Below are 17,492 nucleotides of genomic sequence, written 5' to 3'. Positions count from 1 at the left end.
GCAGACATTTTGTTCCTCCTAATCATTGCTCCCTAGACAAAACAAGGCATTATAACTAATGAAAGGTATTTGGCAATATATTTGTAGTAAAGTAATATTCACGTATTTTCATTTTCTTAATTCCCAGAGAACCCCTTTAGGTGAAATATGGTAGGTACATTGGGGGAAGTTTTATATTTGTGGTCAACCAATATCAAAGACATTACTCATTGAATTTCCCTGCGAGAAGCACCTCTGCTAAAAAAAAAAAAAAGGAACAAACAGAAAAGTAACCACAAAATTACATTTGTGATGGCCTCAGGCTGTCAGGGGTTAGCACTGTTGCCTTGTAGCACCGAGATCCTGCATATAGTCTGTGTGTTATTCCTGTGCTTTCAGAGGTTTCCTCCAGGTTCTCAGATTTCTTCCCCAACTCCAAAAACAAATACTAATATATTAATTGGCTTCATACAAAATTGGCCCTAATGTGTCTGAGGTAGAGAAATTCAGTAGATTGTGAGCCCCACTGGGTGAGTGATGAGTGATGAGTATACATTATGAACCCATAGCACCTAGGTAGACAATATATGATAATTAAAGGCTAGCGGTCTGACACTTCCTCCAGTCAACTGTTTTGGCCAGAAACTATATTGTGTAAAGAGCGGAGGCAGAAGGCTCTGTATACTGTGTAGTTTCCAGCATTGGTTTACTGAAGCTAAGCTCCGATGCACTACTGTGCTCCGTAGACAGTATCGTTTCTGGTGCCGCGGCTACCCCAAACAGCTGATCAGTGGGGTGCCAGGTTTCAGACCTCCGCTAATCTGACATTACTGACCTTTCCTTGACCGTTTCACATGCCAGTCTTAGTTTAAAAAAAAATCAATTGAAGAAAGACCACAACTTACAATACATTATTTATGTTTTGTTCCTAGTGTAGATTCCAGTTAAAACTTACGCCAATTTTCTGGCATAAATGATTGTAAATGTGTCAGGCCCACCTACTTTTTCTTTTCCTCTTAGCACCAACACCAAAAAGTCATGATGGGTTGAGTAAAACATACTGATGACGATGTGTATACAACGCTGCAGAATATGTTGGCTTTATATGAGCAACAAAAATAAATCAGGCTCCAAATTCTACTTATGCTAATTTTTCTCCCTTCACATTCACAGCAACCATTACAATTCCAGTGGCTCCCCTAGAAGGCAACAGTGGAATAACTACAGCCAACAGACACCTGACCAGACACCTCTTCATGTGTCACCTGAAGAAAATCTCATTGAGTTTAAAAAGTACAAATTAAATAAAGCATTAGCAAAAAGTTTTTTACACCAATATGAATTCTGGACAGTGACGTGTCTGACGAGTTACGTGTGTTCTATATTTGGGACATGTGAAACAGGAACCATTTTGTTTGTGTGGTGAATAGAGGCCACTGTCCTTGTGGAAAGCCCCCTAGTTATAATAAGAAAGGACCTTTCTATCACAGCCCACATTAACCTTTTCAGCAATTTATGCTGTGTTAGCTCTGAATAGGGATTGGAACTGATGGACTAGCCTTTGCCCCCAATGTGAGTCTAAGGGGCTTTGGGTTTTCATGACCATGGGTCTTGATGGGGTCACCCCATCTGCTTCCCACTTTGAAAGCCACAATCAGTGTTGATTGTGACAAAAAGTAAAAAATGCATTGATGCCTATATTACAGCCATAATCATCATTATGAGCATGCTCGTCAGGATGCAGTAAATTAGTGCTGCTCATGACATCCATACTCACCATGAGTCCTGAAAGGGTTAAAATGAGTGTCTGGGATTCGAATTAAAAAATGTATATTCTTATTCGTTAAATATTTTGGATATTGCCAGTGAGTAAGGCTGAGCTGCAATACCAGACATAGCCTATGGACAAGAGTGGTGCTGTTTCTGAAAAAATTGAGTTCCCTGCACAGAGTTGTCATGATCCAACTTGCCTGTATGTGGCCATACCCTAAAAGTTAAAGAGGCTCTGTCACCCGGATCAACACTACCCTACCAGGCATATTATAATCTATAGGCATGTTATAATTACTTGCCCTAAAATACTATAAACATGCTCCTTCTACAGCTCATCATCTACAAATGATGTGTGAAAGAGGCATAGCAGAGACTTCATACCTCCCTTGGTACTTTTAAAGAGACTGGATTAATGCTATGCCTGGTAGGGTTGATGACGCTGGCAAAAACGATACCTTTCTTTCTGCTGTTGGTGGTCCAGTAGTGGAGAAAAATGAACTTTTAAAAATATGAAAATGAAGTGTTTGAGCACCAGGAGGTGGGCTTATGTGGTTCGAGCACCACTCCAGCGACGTCCCTGGTGCTCCATAATGATGCCCCTCTGCTATAGTTCACGCCCCCTGCCTTTAGATTGACAGGTGTTTGAACTGCAGAAGCTCGTTTCCTGGTGCTCAAATACCTTATTTGCATATTTGTAAAAGTTTATTTTTCTCCACAGCAGAAAGAAAGGTATTGTTTTTGTCAGGGCCATCAACCCTACCCAGGCATAGCATTAATCCAGTCTCTTTAAAAGTACCAAGGGAGGTATGAAGTCTCTGCTATGCCTCTTTCACACATCATTTGTAGATGATGAGCTGTAGAAGGAGCATGTTTATAGTATTTTAGGGCAAGTAATTATAACCTGGAAAAAAAATAGCATTCTGTTTTTGTTGGGAGTTTTACTTTAAAGTACACAAATTGATACTAATGAGTATAGAGTCAATCATACGAAATTACTTCCTCAAGTCCAAAAGAGGAAATAGTGGCTTTCTTCTGTTACCTCTCTCAAGCCTTTGAAACAAAAACAAAATTTGGTTTGTTGTCAAAATGACATTAGTTTCAAATTTAGATATTTTTAATTCAATTGTCATTTTTAATTTTTTTTTCAAATTTATTAATTTATATAGTTTAAGTATTTTTCTTTGTTTGACTTTGTATAGGACTTAAAAAGGTTTTCCAAGTTAAACTTCTCCAACAGCAGTAAATTTACTAAAATAACAAAAGAAGTGATACTTACGGTACCATTTTTTATCTGCTTATTCCAGCGCCATGCTCCAGTACGGTATATCTTATCAGTGTTTGTTTTACTGGCTGTAGCAGTGATGTCCTGTACACACATCAACCAATCACTGGCTTCAGCAGTCACATGACATACTATGAGGGCAGTGATTGGCAGCACAGTGACCTGGTGTTTACAGGATGTCAACACTAAAGCAAAGAATATGACACCGCAATCGTGCTAGAGGTAAGTGCTAAGTATGACTTCTTGTGTTATTTTATCCCATTTACTGCTGCTGCCTGAGTTTTTACTTAACTCAGACAACCCATTTAATGCCTATATGGGTGGTTAAAACGTATCTCATATGGTAACGGATCATTGCATAGTATCCCTTCTATTGCTGTTACAGAGAAGGCTAGATGGCCAATACAACATCAGCTACAGTACTGCATAACTACAAACTTTATTGACAACTTCAATTACACACAATGGGGGGAGATTTACTACCCAAAATGTGCCAAATTCTGGTGGAATTTATAGCAAAAAACTGTCATATGCTTTTCACCACATTTTTCGTTTTAGGCGTTTTTTATGACTTATCCAACAAGAGGGCATGTTTTAATAGAAAGTAGGTGTGCGACAGCAAAATATGGCAATTTTTTTTAGTAAAACTAAGCCAACAAATATCTGTTGATCCAGCTTGTGTCAGTGGCTGCAGTGTATTGAAGAATGGAATTCTTACCTCTCCAAGAATATCTGGGTGTTCCTTTTCACTGTAAGAATTAAGGCCTATTCTCGTTGGGATCCTGCAGCCAGGGTTGCACTTTAAGAGGGACAGTGTTTAACTTTTTGTTTTCGCGACCAATACCTTAATTAAAAGGGGGCTGTTATCAATGATTGATAACATTTTCTGTGTAAGTCTCTATACAAAGATAGCTGTCAGTCACTGATACATGTACACAGGGGATCTGTTATCAATGATTGATAGCATTCTCTGTGTAAGTGTGTGTATACAGAGATAGCTGTCAGTAACTGATACATGTACACAGGGGATCTGTTATCAATGATTGATAGCATTCTCTGTGTAAGTGTGTATACAGAGATAGCTGTCAGTAACTGATAGCTGTACACACCTCCCCTGTTTACAGCTATCAGTTACTGACAGCTATCTCTGTATACACACTTACACAGAGAATGCTATCAATCATTGATAACAGATCCCCTGTGTACATCTATCAGTGACTGACAGCTATCTTTGTATACACACTTACAAAGAGAATGCTATCGATTACTGATACAGTAACACCTCCTGTGACTGACAGCTACCTCTGATAGCATTCTCTGTGTGTGTATGCATAGATAGCTGTTAGTCACTGATAGCTGTACACACCTCACCTCACAGGCAGGGCCCTATCTCCTTCTGTACCAGTTTGTAACTCGTCTTGTTTTTAGTTTATGATCATTGCAATTGTCTGTATTATGTATGTATACTTCTTCTCATATGTACAGCGCTATGGAATGAATGGCGCTTTAATAATAAATAATAATAATCTTTCCCCACAAAACTATATGTCAATATTTGCTCGGCTCAACCTGCTTTATAACCTGCTGACTGCATATTGTATTGTATTTTGCAGTGACAGGTCCTATTTAAAGGTTATAGATACCACCTTTGAGGGCAATTTTTTATCATTGCATTTGACCTTTTTGAGCTAAATAATATTTGTCTGTTACTCCCTGGGACTGTTACTCAGGGAGCTTGTCATGGTAGAATTTTCTCTGACAGCTCAGTCTGTAGCCCTGAACTCCTGACAGCTCATTATAGTTAAATTCTTCTCATGGGCTACAGACCAGGTCATCAGAGAAGCTTCCTGATGGTTTCAATGTGAGACAAAGAGTAAGAGCAAGCAGATACATTGAAGCTAAAAGCTGTAGAAGAAGTACTGTTGAAACTTTTAAATAAAGACTAATTTAATAAATGTTTTTAGCCCAAAGTGAGTAAAATGCAATGATAAAAAATTGCCCAAAAATACAAGCATAGCCTTTAAAGGGTTTCTGTCGCCAGAATTAACCCTAATAAACTAGCTGACATTAGCGATGTGCTAATGTCAGTTGAACCTAACGAGCTATTCCTACTTTAATCTATGCCCCTGTTACTCCGGAAATAGAACTTTTATAATATGCTAATTAGCCTCTAGTTGCAGGGGGGGTGTTACCCCTGATCCTAGAGGCTCCGTTCGCCCACCTCTGGCCACGCCCTGCTACACTAGAGTGACAGGGCCAGGCAGCCTTCACCTCCAACTGCCGGCCCTGTGCGCTGGGGAAATCTTGCGCCGTTCAGTATTCGGCACAGGCGCAGTAAGGAAGCCGGCGAGCGCCCTGCACTCACTGTGCCTGCGCCGAATACTGAACAGGGAGGTGCAGGCGCGAGATTTACACGGCAGACCAACGCTGCCTGGCCCTGTCAATCTAGTGTAGCAGGGCGTGGCCAGAGGTGGGAGAACAGAGCCTCTAGGAGCAGGGGCAACATCCTCCCCTGCACCTAGTAGCTAATTAGCATATTATAAAAGTTATATTTAAGGGGTAATAGATAAAAGTAGGAATAGACTAGTTGCATAGGTTCAGCTGACATTAGCACATCGCTAATGTCAGCTAGTTTAATAGGGTTAATTCTGGTGACAGAAACCCTTTAAGATAACACTCAGTATAATTGCAATTTGACTATGATGGTCAGTACAATTATGGCTTGTCTTACAAGACTTGTACTACCAGATTGAATCACCACACAAAAGTTATCTGATACCAGTTTTAGTCAAACTTCATTGTGCATTTATGCCCTTATTCAGAATGGTTTGGGGATGGTGGGTGTGATAGGTGTTCTTTGTGCCTGTTGCTTTTATTATACTGTATTAATGGTATTTGCAACATATAAGAGGCAGCAGCACAGACAAAATTCAGAAAGTCATTCAGTGGGAGACAGCGCTTGCTCGAGGATCCATTACTAAGCAGAGGCCCTCGCTGTGTGGCTTCCACTATGAGCAAAATACATCACAATACAGATTCCTAGAACAGGTTCCCTGTTACTCTTTGTATAAACCCTCTACAAAGTATTCACACTTTCCAGTTATAACACATTTGTTGCCAAAAATTCTGCAAAATACAGCAAAACCAAATTACTTTGCCTGTGACAAAAATGCACCAAAAACTGCAATATGACTGCAGGTAAACACAACACACCCTTAAAGGTTTACCAGACCTGTCTCTGGAATCTCTTGTGCCCTGGAGTCCATTTTCTAATGACAAATGCTAAATAACAACAAATGACAACCTTAGGGTATGGCCCTATGGAGCGGCCATGCTGCAGTCAAGACCCGCGCAGCCAATTAGCCCGCAGCTTCCTTTCGTTTAACTAATGGGAATCGCACTGCATGGTCGGTCTTGTTAGTGGCCGCACAACACTTTCAATACCACACGGCCATTAACAATTAAGAACAACTATACAGTGCAATCTTTATTAGTTAAATGAAAGGCCGCTGCGGGCTAGTTGACCATGCGGTTCTTCACCACAACATGGCCGCAACCTGACTGCAGCACGATCACTCCGCGTGGCCGTACCCTTAGGACATGTTTAGATGTGGTGGATGCTTTGCAGATTCTTCAAACATTTGCAACAAGGTAACATTACATGTGCAAAAACGAATCAGATTTCATCCACCGTATTGAAACAAAATGTCCAAGTGTGCAACAAAAATAGCATTTTTATCGTGAACACGTTTGATGCGGAGGTTAACACTGATTTACTGCGCGTCCTTAGGCTGTAAAACTGTCAACTGTAAATGAATTTCTAACTATTATATGAAAACCCTAAAAAATATAAAGGGGGTTTTGTGTTTGTGAAATTTCGGTTATGGAAAGGTTTCACAAAAAAGCTGATACTTGCTTACGTTTTTGAAATAACAAAAAAATAGGACATATTTTAGGATCAGAAGGCTGTATTTCACTTGGTTGCTGTGCTATAGCCGGTAGGGTATTACTGGGTAAAACAAATTTAAGTGGTTATGCTGCCTACAATATAAGCTTTGAGAATACCTAACTGGCATGCCATGAAATGGGCGCCTGAGCGTCGCTGGTTGTAGTGCTCTGGTCCATACATGACCTCCTCTCTCTCACTCTGTGTACAATGCGCTGGACATTCTTAGGTGTCGTTCACACTTCAGTGAATCACGGATGTGTGCTCTCTGTGTTCTCCACGGACAGCACACGTAACCATTGACTTTTAATGCGTTTGTCCACACATTAGAAGTTTTCCACTGATCGTGAGTCAGTGAAAAATTCACAGAGACCTTCACCACTTTGGTCCAGACCAAACAAGCCCATTGAAGTCTATAGGTCCATGAAAAAATGTGTTTGGTGCTTTTTCACTGACCACTGGTAGGATACTCTAGAAATAATTTTTTTTGCTGAGCAGCGTCTGTGGAATACTTGATGACACACAGATGGCAAAAAACGGATACACGGACCAAATACAGATTCTTCACTGACATCTTCAAGAATTAAACACGGATAGAGTTTCCATGGATGTCAAACGGACACGGAAATGTGAACAAGGCCTTATATTGTACAGAAAGGATATCCCTGCTGCGTCCATATCACATGCTTATGTGTCTATTTGTGATATTGGGCATTGTAAGTATAGTGGGAGTTTTTAAATTATTTGGAAAGTCCTATTAGCAGTTTTGGAAGCCAAAATCAGAAATGAATGAAAAAAAAAAGAGACGTTTTATCAGCCTTTTATACGTTCTCTTTTGTTATGATCAACTGCTTATTTTGGCTTCCAAAACTGCATCCGGAAACCTGACCAGGTGGCCGTACCCTAAGGCTGAGTTCACACGGGCGAGATTTCCGCGCGGGTGCAATGCGGTAGGTGAACGTATTGCACCTGCACTGAATCCGGCACCATTCATTTCAATGGGGCTGTGCACATGAGCATTTTTTTTCACGCATCACTTCTGCAATGCTTTAAAATCGCAGCATGCTCTATATTCTGCGTTTGCAACGCAGGACAGGCCCTATAGAAATGAATGGGGATGCGTTAATAACGCATTGCATCCGCAAGCAAGTGCGGGTGCGATGCGTTTTTCACTGATGGTTGCTAAGAGATGTTGTTTGTAAACCTTCCGTTTTTTATCACGCGCGTGAAAAACGCATCAAAACGCATTGTACCCGCACGGAAAAAACTGAACAACTAAACGCAATTGCAGACAAAACTGACTGAACTTGCTTGCAAAATAGTGCGAGTTTCACTGAACGCACCCTGAACGCATCCTGAGCCAATCCGTCACGCCCGTGTGAACCCAGCCTAAGAGGACCAAATACAAAAAAAATAAAAAAGATACAGCCTGGAGAAACACTTTAAGTGCATAATATTTTGCCATGAGAAAAGTATTGTCTGATTCTCTGAAAGCACATCAGATCTAGGCAATACTCATCTACCTGCCCTTACCCTATCCCCCTCTTTCTTTTTTCTGTCTAGCCCCTATTACTTTATGCCCTGTCTTCATTTGACTCTCCATTACGTTCCCTGTGCTACCATTTCTTTTATTCCCATATCATCCATAGCTGCATCATTAGGGGTGTCTCAGGATTTTCTAGTCCACATACTCTCTGTATATGTTACATTCATATTTCTGATGCACTTGTCACCGTTTCTGAGCATCCATCTGCCAATTATAATGAAACAGCTCTGGCATTTCTTGTTTGCTGAAAAAATGCCATAGAAGCCCGTTGTCTCTTTTTCCATACCAGATGTGGTTTCTATAACATTTTTCTAAACTGTGTGAATATTTTAAAGTAGTTGTATTCCCTACAGAGAAGATGTCAGAATGTCAGGGGGGAAAAAACAGCACAGCTTCCACATTCTGCGTCTAAAAATCCCCAAAAAAATACCACCTAATTAACAAAAACACCAGTAGCAAAAATTGTTTCAAATTTCCAGTAGACTTTCAGATAAAATCTAGAGCTGGCATTTAATAGGGAAGAAAAAACACACCAAAAAAAGGTGTAAAATGCCACTAAACATACAAAAGTGCAAATAAAAAAACTGCCATTATAAACCCGTGTGAACCCACCCTAAAGAATATTTAGTAACATAGCAACATAGTTAATAAGGCTGAAAAAAGACATCTGTCCATCCAGTTCATCCTGTTATCCTGCAAGTTATTCCAGTTCATTTTTATATATACCGTATGTAAGTATAATTGGGTGATAACCAATTAAAAATAGAAGCTAAAACAGTGAAAAAGTTTACTGAAAGTATTTGAAGTGATCATTTGAATTATTTTAATTGTCTAAAAAATAAGAGACAAGTGTGGTTTCGTTCGAGTGGGTGTGGGTGACCAAATACTTCATGACAATTTTGATTGGACAGTTCTGGGTGTTTGATGGCCTGTATGAGAACAGATCAAGTGGTCAGACTTGCATTTACACATTCTATGTGGTCACGTATGAGAGCAGAAACATCTTCTAGATGATTCCTTTTTATAAATGTGTGAGAGAAAAAAAAAGATATACCTGGGGATGTATAACTATATAAATAGGATAACTCTGGAGTATATATATATATATATATATATATATATATATTTCTTTCTTTTTTTTTACTGTAAATGCTCTTTAACATTCATAATTACATAGAGACGTAACTTGTAGCTCTTGAGCCCTAATGTAGATTCGTTTTATGTGGCAGAGGGGCCTTGAGCTCTCCACAGGCAGCAGGACCTGGATGCTACAGCTGCCCCTGCACACCCTATAGCTGCACTCCTAGTAGTGTACTTGGATAAAGACCCTCCATCAGCTTTAGGGCTCAAGCACACGACCGTATGTACTTTGCGGTCTCCAAAAGACAGATCCGCAAAAAAAAAAAACGGATGACGTTCGTGTTGCATCCAGATTATTGCATTGTAACAATGCCTGTCCTTGTCCGGTAAATGGACAAGAATAGGACATGTTCTATTTTTTGGGCGGAACAGATATGTGGACATACGGACATGGAGTAATTTCAGATTTTTTCAAGCCCCATTGAAATGAATAGTTCCGCATACAGACCTGTAAAAAAATGGAACAGAAACTGAATAAAAATATGTTCGTGTGCATGAGCCCTTAACTACGGGAAAGAAAAATGGGATGTAGGAAAGGTAAAAGCAATAAATTAGTAAAAAGAGAATCAGATTCTTAAATTCCCACAAAAACCCCTATACAAGAGAAATATATTTGCCCTAAAAGGGAAAGATCCATTGCTGACCCACTCAACATATATTTCCATAAGAATTTAAGTCTCTTTAGAAGCCATCATTTGTGGCCACTAAAACCAGCCACTGAGGTAGAGAAGTCTTTATTGTAACTTTTTCCTTCCGCAGGGCAGAGGGCCCTTGTCTCTTCAGAGGGGACCATGCAGTGAACGGGTGCAGAAGTATCATTTTGTAAAGGACCATTTATGTAAGGCCTGATGCACATGAACGTATTTTCATTCCGTGTCCGTGCTGGTTTTTTTGTGGACCGTATACGGAACCATTCATTTCAATGGGTCCGCCCAAAAAAACGGAAGGTACTCCGTGTGCATTCCGTTTCGGTATGTCCGTTTTTCCATTCCGCAAAAAAATAGAACATGTCCTGTTATTGTCTGCATTACGGACAAGGATAGTCCTGTTCTATTAAGGGCCAGCTGTTCCGTTCTGCAAAATAGGGAATGCACATGGATGTCATCCGTATTTTTTGTGGATCCATTTTTTGCGGACCACAAAATACATATGGTCGTGTGCATGAGGCCTAACTGTGCAAACTGATCATATCCCCCTTAGATGGCTCTTCTAAAAATAAATGTAATTATTTTAAGCTTCTCTCACTATTCTTCTCTCCTTTTTACCTTTTCCAGCTCTAGGACACCCTTTCTGTAAACTGGTATTCAGGACAGGACTGGATGCTCCCGATAAGGCTGCGTAATGATACGTTTAGCTCTCTCTTTTGTGAGTCCATGCCTCTCTTCATACACAGCAGTATCTGGACGGCTTTAGAGGCAGCAGATTGGCATTGCAATTTGAAAGCTAGTATCATCTACAACTACAATCAAACACTTCACCACAAGTGACTTTCTCCATTTTAACCCCCCCCCCCCCCCCCTTTCTTAGGAGAGATGTTGTATGCAGATTATTAGCACCAAAATGTGCAATGCTACACATATCACCACTAAACATTATTTAGCAAGTCAATTATAAAAAGGCCAAAGAACGCTACAAATTAACAACTGAGCAGAAATGACACATATCTGAATTGCCAGCACAAGGCCCAGAATTAAAGAATAAAATGATAGTGTATAATCTCAATAAAATAGTCAGTCTTTTTAGGTTCTGAATTCTTTGCTTTCACCCATATACAGTATTTTACTAAAGTTTTATCCGTGAGCACAGAATCGTCTTCAATCAGACCATCCTTACTGCTTCCATCTTAACCACTAGGCATGGTTGGCCTAGCCCAGGGATCGGCAACCTCCAGCACTCCAGCTGTTCTAAAGCTACTATTCCCAGAATGCTCCATTTACAGGTATGGTATGGGAATTAGAAGAACGGCCGAGCAAGAGTGCATGCTGGGAGTTGTAGTTTCATAGAAACTTTAGCGCTGAAGGCTGCTGACCTCTGTCCTAGCCAAATGTCGCCTCAGATCTCAGCAAAAATTCTTCCTGGTCATAAATATTTGTACCACATTGGTAAGTTGCTAAAGATAAGTTCCTGGCCCTTAACAGAGGTCCACCCTTTAGTGGCCGCTACATAGGAGCCAACTGCGCAGGCTTTTTAGAGCTTCGCCTCTGGTCATTTGTTTGTTATTAGAGGACAGTTTCCAATAATTTATTTTTCGTTTTTCTATATTATTTTATTACTTTATTATTATTTATTATTATTATTTTAATTTATTAGTGCATTTTAGACTGTTAATTGAAAAAACAGTATTTAAAAAAACATGTTATGAGACAGCACTAACATTTTGGCTCTCTGATTTTGTTAGGTTAAAAACTTTGTGGCAAAATGTCCTAGGAAATGTGTGTAGTATGAGCTATGTGGACGAAGCTACCAGAATGTATTTTAGGGTTATCTACATCCCTATAGGAACATACAGGTGAAACTCGAAAAATTAGAATATCGTGCAAAGTTCATTTATTTCAGTAATGCAAATTAAAAGGTAAAACTAACATATGAGACTCATTACATGCAAAACGAGATATTTCAAGCCTTTATTTGGTATAATTTGAATGATTATGGCTTACAGCTTATGAAACCCCAAAGTCAAAATTTTGAGGTCCCCTTTGCTCAGGGGGTATGGATTAATTAGCTGACTAGAGTGTGACACTTTGAGGCTAGAATGTTGAACCTTTTCACAAAATTCTAATTTTAAGCTGCATTAATGCAATTCCTTTTAAGTTGCATTACTGAAATAAATGGACTTTTGCACGATATTCTAATTTTTCGAGTTTCACCTGTATTTTGACTAAATCGTAGGCTACACTGTGACTGGAATAACTAGGTTTATGAAAATTTTAATAAAGTGGATGAATAAAAGGGGCAGAGCTGCTTCCACACCTATGTTATCACGTCAATTGTTAATAAGACAGTAAAAGCAAAAAAAAAAAAAGTTTCGTATTTTTCTTTGCACACATTATATAGAGACATTATCAGAATGAATGCAACATTTTGTTCCAGATCAGCCATCGAACATCATTCTCAGGACCTTATGAAAAATATTAATTGTTTCACATCTATGGACAAAATAAAATATTTGAATATTTTGTAACATTTGAAGCTAAATTATAAAAAACCCTGTCACTGCCCTTGTGTCTTCATTCAGTAATAGAAACAAGCATCTGCCACATATTACCCGAGCCTCAGCATCGTTGATGTCATATATGGCCAATGACAACATCAGAGACTCCAACCTGCTAATCAGAAATACTAAAGTATCTAAACCAGGTTCCAGGGAGACCTGACAATAAGCTATTACCATACCTGATCTTTCTGCCATTTCTGAAATGCCGATGAAATTCTGAAGAAGGCGCGTCTCTGTAGGAGTAGACAGAGACATAACTCAGAGGTGAGAACTAGGAAGTTGCTTGCAGACCCTCATACCAGCTGAACAATAGGTGGGGAGTTGGCCTGCTGTACACTGTGCAAGGGGCTGCTTCGGTGTAGAGGAGGGAAGTAGGAAGAGCTCAGCCAGATGTGTCATATGTGATGCATGATAAAGTACATGTAGATATCCGCTTCCTGTCACACATAACACAACAAGGTAGCAAAGCCAACATCCCTGAGGGGATGTGTATTGTATAATGTACATCTTTTATATGAGAATGCACTTTGGAGTAGACACTGGAGTAAATTGTAAACATTGTACATTATATATATTACTAGCAGAAGGACCCGGCTATGCACGGGTATATTTCATCTTTTTCATTTCATGTTTCCGTGTGTCGTAAAAAGATATCAACAGTATCCCCCATAACAGTTACCTCTACAGTACACACCCCTTTAACAATGATGTCCACAGTGCCTGCCCCTTTAACAGTGATCTCCACAGTGCCTGCCCCTTTAACAGTGATCTCCACAGTACACGCCCCTTTAACAATGATGTCCACAGTGCCTGCCCCTTTAGCAGTGATCTCCACAGTAAACGCCCCTTTAACATTGACCTCCCCAGTGCCAGCCCCTTTTGCAATGACCGCATCTTTAACAGTGACCTGCAAAATGCCTGTCCCTTTAACAGTGACCTCCACAGTGCCCGCCCCTTAACAGTGAACAGTGAACTCCAAAGTGCCCGTCTCTTTTACGGTGACCTTCACAATGCCTGCCCCATTAACTGTGCCCGCCCCTTTAACAGTGCCTGACCCTTTAACAGTGACCTCCACAGTGCCCGCTCCATTAACATTGTCCTACACAGTGCCCTCCACAATGCCCACCCCTTTAACAGTGACTGCCCCTTTAACAGCAACCTCCACAGTGCCCGCCCCTTTAACAGTGAACAGTGAACTCCAAAGTGCCCGTCTCTTTTACAGTGACCTTCACAATGCCTGTCCCATTAACTGTGCCCGCCCCTTTAACAGTGCCTGACCCTTTAACAGTGACCTCCCACAGTGCACGCCCCTTTAACATTGTCCTCCACAGTGCCTCCACAATGCCCGCCCCCTTTACCAGTGGACTGCCCCTTTAACAGCAACCAAAACAGTGACCTCCACAGTGCCCACCCCCCAAACCTTGAACAGTGGGACGTCCACAGTGCCTGCCCCTTTAACAGTGAGCTCCACACTGCCCACCCCTTTAAACAGTGGACCTCCACAGTGCAACACCTTGAACAATGCTCCACCCCTTTAACAGTGACCTCAACAGTGCCCACCTTCCCAATGCCCGCCCCTTTAACAGTGCCTGACCCTTTAACAGTGACCTCCACAGTGCCGGCCCCTTTAACATTGTCCTCCACAGTGACCTCCACAATGCCCGCCCCTTTACCAGTGACTGCCCCTTTAACAGCAACCACAACAGTGACCTCCACAGTGCCCGCCCCTTGAACAGTGACTTCCACAGTGCCTGCCCCTTTAACAGTGATCTCCACACTGCCCACCCCTTTAACAGTGACCTCCACAGTGCCAACACCTTTAACAATGCTCACCCCTTTAACAGTGACCTCCACAGTGCCCGCCCCTTTAACAATGACCACCCCTTTAACAGTGACCTTCATAGTGACTGCCCCTTTAACAGTGATCTTCACAGTGCCTGCCCCTTTAACAGTGACCTCCACAGTACCTGCCTCTTTTACATTGACCACCCCTTTAACTCCTTAAGGACACAGCCTTATTTCACCTTAAGGACCAGGCCATTTTTTGCAAATCTGACCAGTGTCACTTTAAGTGGTGATAACTTTAAAACGCTTTGGCTTATCCAGGCCATTCTGAGATTATTTTTTCGTCACATATTGTACTTCATGACACTAGTAAAATGAAGCAAAAAAATTTCATTTTTATTTATAAAAAAATACAACATTTTCCAAAAATGTGAAAAAATGCTAATTTCCAAGTTTCAATTTCTCTACTTCTAAAATACTGTAAAGGGAGAATATTAATTACCAATATTTATGCAAATATCAATAATTAATATTCATAAATAGGAGGAGCCGTCTATTGATGACTCCGCCTATTTATGCCTTTATATTAATAATACAATACTTTCACTATACTTTGCATTAAGCTAATCACTAAACTAGCTGCATGCACCTTACTGAACTCACTATCGCCAATAACCACACGTTACACAGATAGTTACAAGTAAAACAAGATATTTATTAATACCTAGTACACTACGCACGCAATACACTAACAATACAGCACTATAAATACAGTACTAAACTACACTACACGGTTCCCAAATTCCACCCACAAACTATCTAATACAGTACACTCACACATGTATTAGCAGCCCACCCCACCTGACTAATTCTATCCCTAAGAGAACGACAAAGGGTTAAAGGTGGCACTGCAGGGGTGAATGCAGGCCACAGACATTGCAGGGGTACAGTATAGAGAGCAGGGATGCTCCTGTAGGGTTAGGGTATGGGACAGCACTGCAAGGGTTAATATGGATGCCTGCAGGGATGGTATAGGGACAATGGGAGTAGGGGTACGTTGGTGGGATAGATGGGGGTTGTGTAGGGGATATGGGAGGAGGTATAGGGAATCGTTGGTGGGATAGGGGATATGGGCAATAGGGGTTATCGTTGGCGGAATAGGGGATATGGGCAATAGGGGTTATCGTTGGTGGGATAGGGGCAAGTAGGGGTTAATAGGGAATCGTTGGTGGAATAGGGGATATGGGCAAGTAGGGGTAATATCGTTGGTGGGATAGGGTAGGTACTCAGCCCTCCAGGGGATCAACGGCTCGTCGTCCAGGGGTTGATTCCCGCATGCTCTTTTCCAGGGGTCTTCTCTTCAGGCAGGGGGGAGCAGCTCCGCTCTCCTCAGTGCAGGGGCACCGCCCACACACTGCCCCGGATGAGCGCAGCCCCGAAGTGCCACTTGCTAACAGGCGGGAGAAGCCATTGATCTCCCGCCTGTAGCACTCTGCATTCCGGCCAGCGCGATGGTAATCGCACTGCCGGAATGCGCATAATAGAAGGAGGGGAGGTTTCTCCCTTCCTTCTATCATGTATAATTATCTCCAGCAGCGCTGGAGATAATTAAAACAAAGGACTCCGATTCTGTTGAATCTGAGTTCTTTGTAGTCATCAGGATGACCGGACCTTTGTCCGGTCATTCTGATGCAATCAACCAGATTGCATCAGTGTGAATGCTTGGGGCACATTCACACCGATGCACCTGGTTTCAGATATTGGGGCTTATGGATATGGGGGATATCTTGACACATAGGGGACATATATCCTATCTTATAAGGGGGCACAGCTCTTATAAGGGGGCACAGATATATATATGTAACAAGGGACCTATAAGGGGGCACATATTTCCCACAGGGGTCACCATGAGCCCCTGTGGCCCACTAAGGGCAGATGTGCGCAGATGCTGGGCACATCTGCGCACATCATCCTATAAAGTGGCAATTAATGCATGCATATATATCATACATGCATGCATGTGTTTGCATGCATATATGTATATATATGCGTGCGTCTCAACCCTTCCTCAACAATCCCCCTGTTGTCGGAAATACGACAATATCTTGGGGGAAATGGTTGAAATATATTTGTCCCTCCCCCTCAACCCTATCCTTGGTGGAAGTTCAGGAAGAACTGTAGTGCACACTGGTCTTTAGGTACCTAGATATCCCTCATCCAGCTTCCTCCGACCTGCCCTTCACCGTAACCTACTCCTCCATCCACATGAAACACCGCCTTCTTCTGGCGGGAACTTTCTTGACATCTTTTAAATAGTCTTCCAGTGTCGGCCACTCCGCACGTTTGGAGTGACCACACCCCCACCGTCTCTCGGTAGTTGCCGATCTTCAGGTGTTGCCCCCCCAAATCTGGAGCGGGTTTACCCTCGCAGTCTTTAACTGGCCTTTCTTTCAAGTAATAGTCTTCCAGTGTCAGCCACCCCCAATTGGAGTGACCACACCCCCACAGTCTTTCGGTAACATTGCCGATCTTCAGGTATGGCCCGCCTCCAAGGATCTGGAGCGGGTTCACCCTTACAACCTTTAACTGGCCTTTCTTTCAAGTAATAGTCTTCCAGTGTCGGCCACCCCCAATTGAAGTGACCACACCCCCACAGTCTCTCTGTATCATTGCCGATCTTCAGGTATGGCCCACCTCCAAGAATCTGGAGCGGGTTCACCCTCACAACATCAGTCTCCAACTTTCTTCAAGCACGACTTTCGTCCAACGTCACTTGTTCCATCTTGATGGGTGCGGTTCTCCCATGGACAGATTAATAGGTCTTTAT

General features: G+C 41.6%; 1 protein-coding gene across 1 annotated transcript in view; it reads right to left on the bottom strand.

Moving 5' to 3' along the window:
- RHOH (ras homolog family member H) overlaps positions 1–13,241 on the bottom strand; it is a 45,307-nt gene extending 32,066 nt beyond the window's left edge. Inside the window, exon 1 of the mRNA XM_044291457.1 lies at positions 13,060–13,241. The gene's annotated coding sequence lies outside the window, so the exon portion shown is untranslated. The remainder of the gene's footprint in view (positions 1–13,059) is intronic.
- Positions 13,242–17,492: the final 4,251 nt, after the last annotated feature.

This window comes from Bufo gargarizans, chromosome 1 (genome assembly GCF_014858855.1).
Source record: "Bufo gargarizans isolate SCDJY-AF-19 chromosome 1, ASM1485885v1, whole genome shotgun sequence".
Taxonomy (NCBI): domain Eukaryota; kingdom Metazoa; phylum Chordata; class Amphibia; order Anura; family Bufonidae; genus Bufo; species Bufo gargarizans.
The sequence above is the reverse complement of the archived record's forward strand: the minus strand, read 5'-3'. Positions and strand labels throughout refer to the sequence as shown.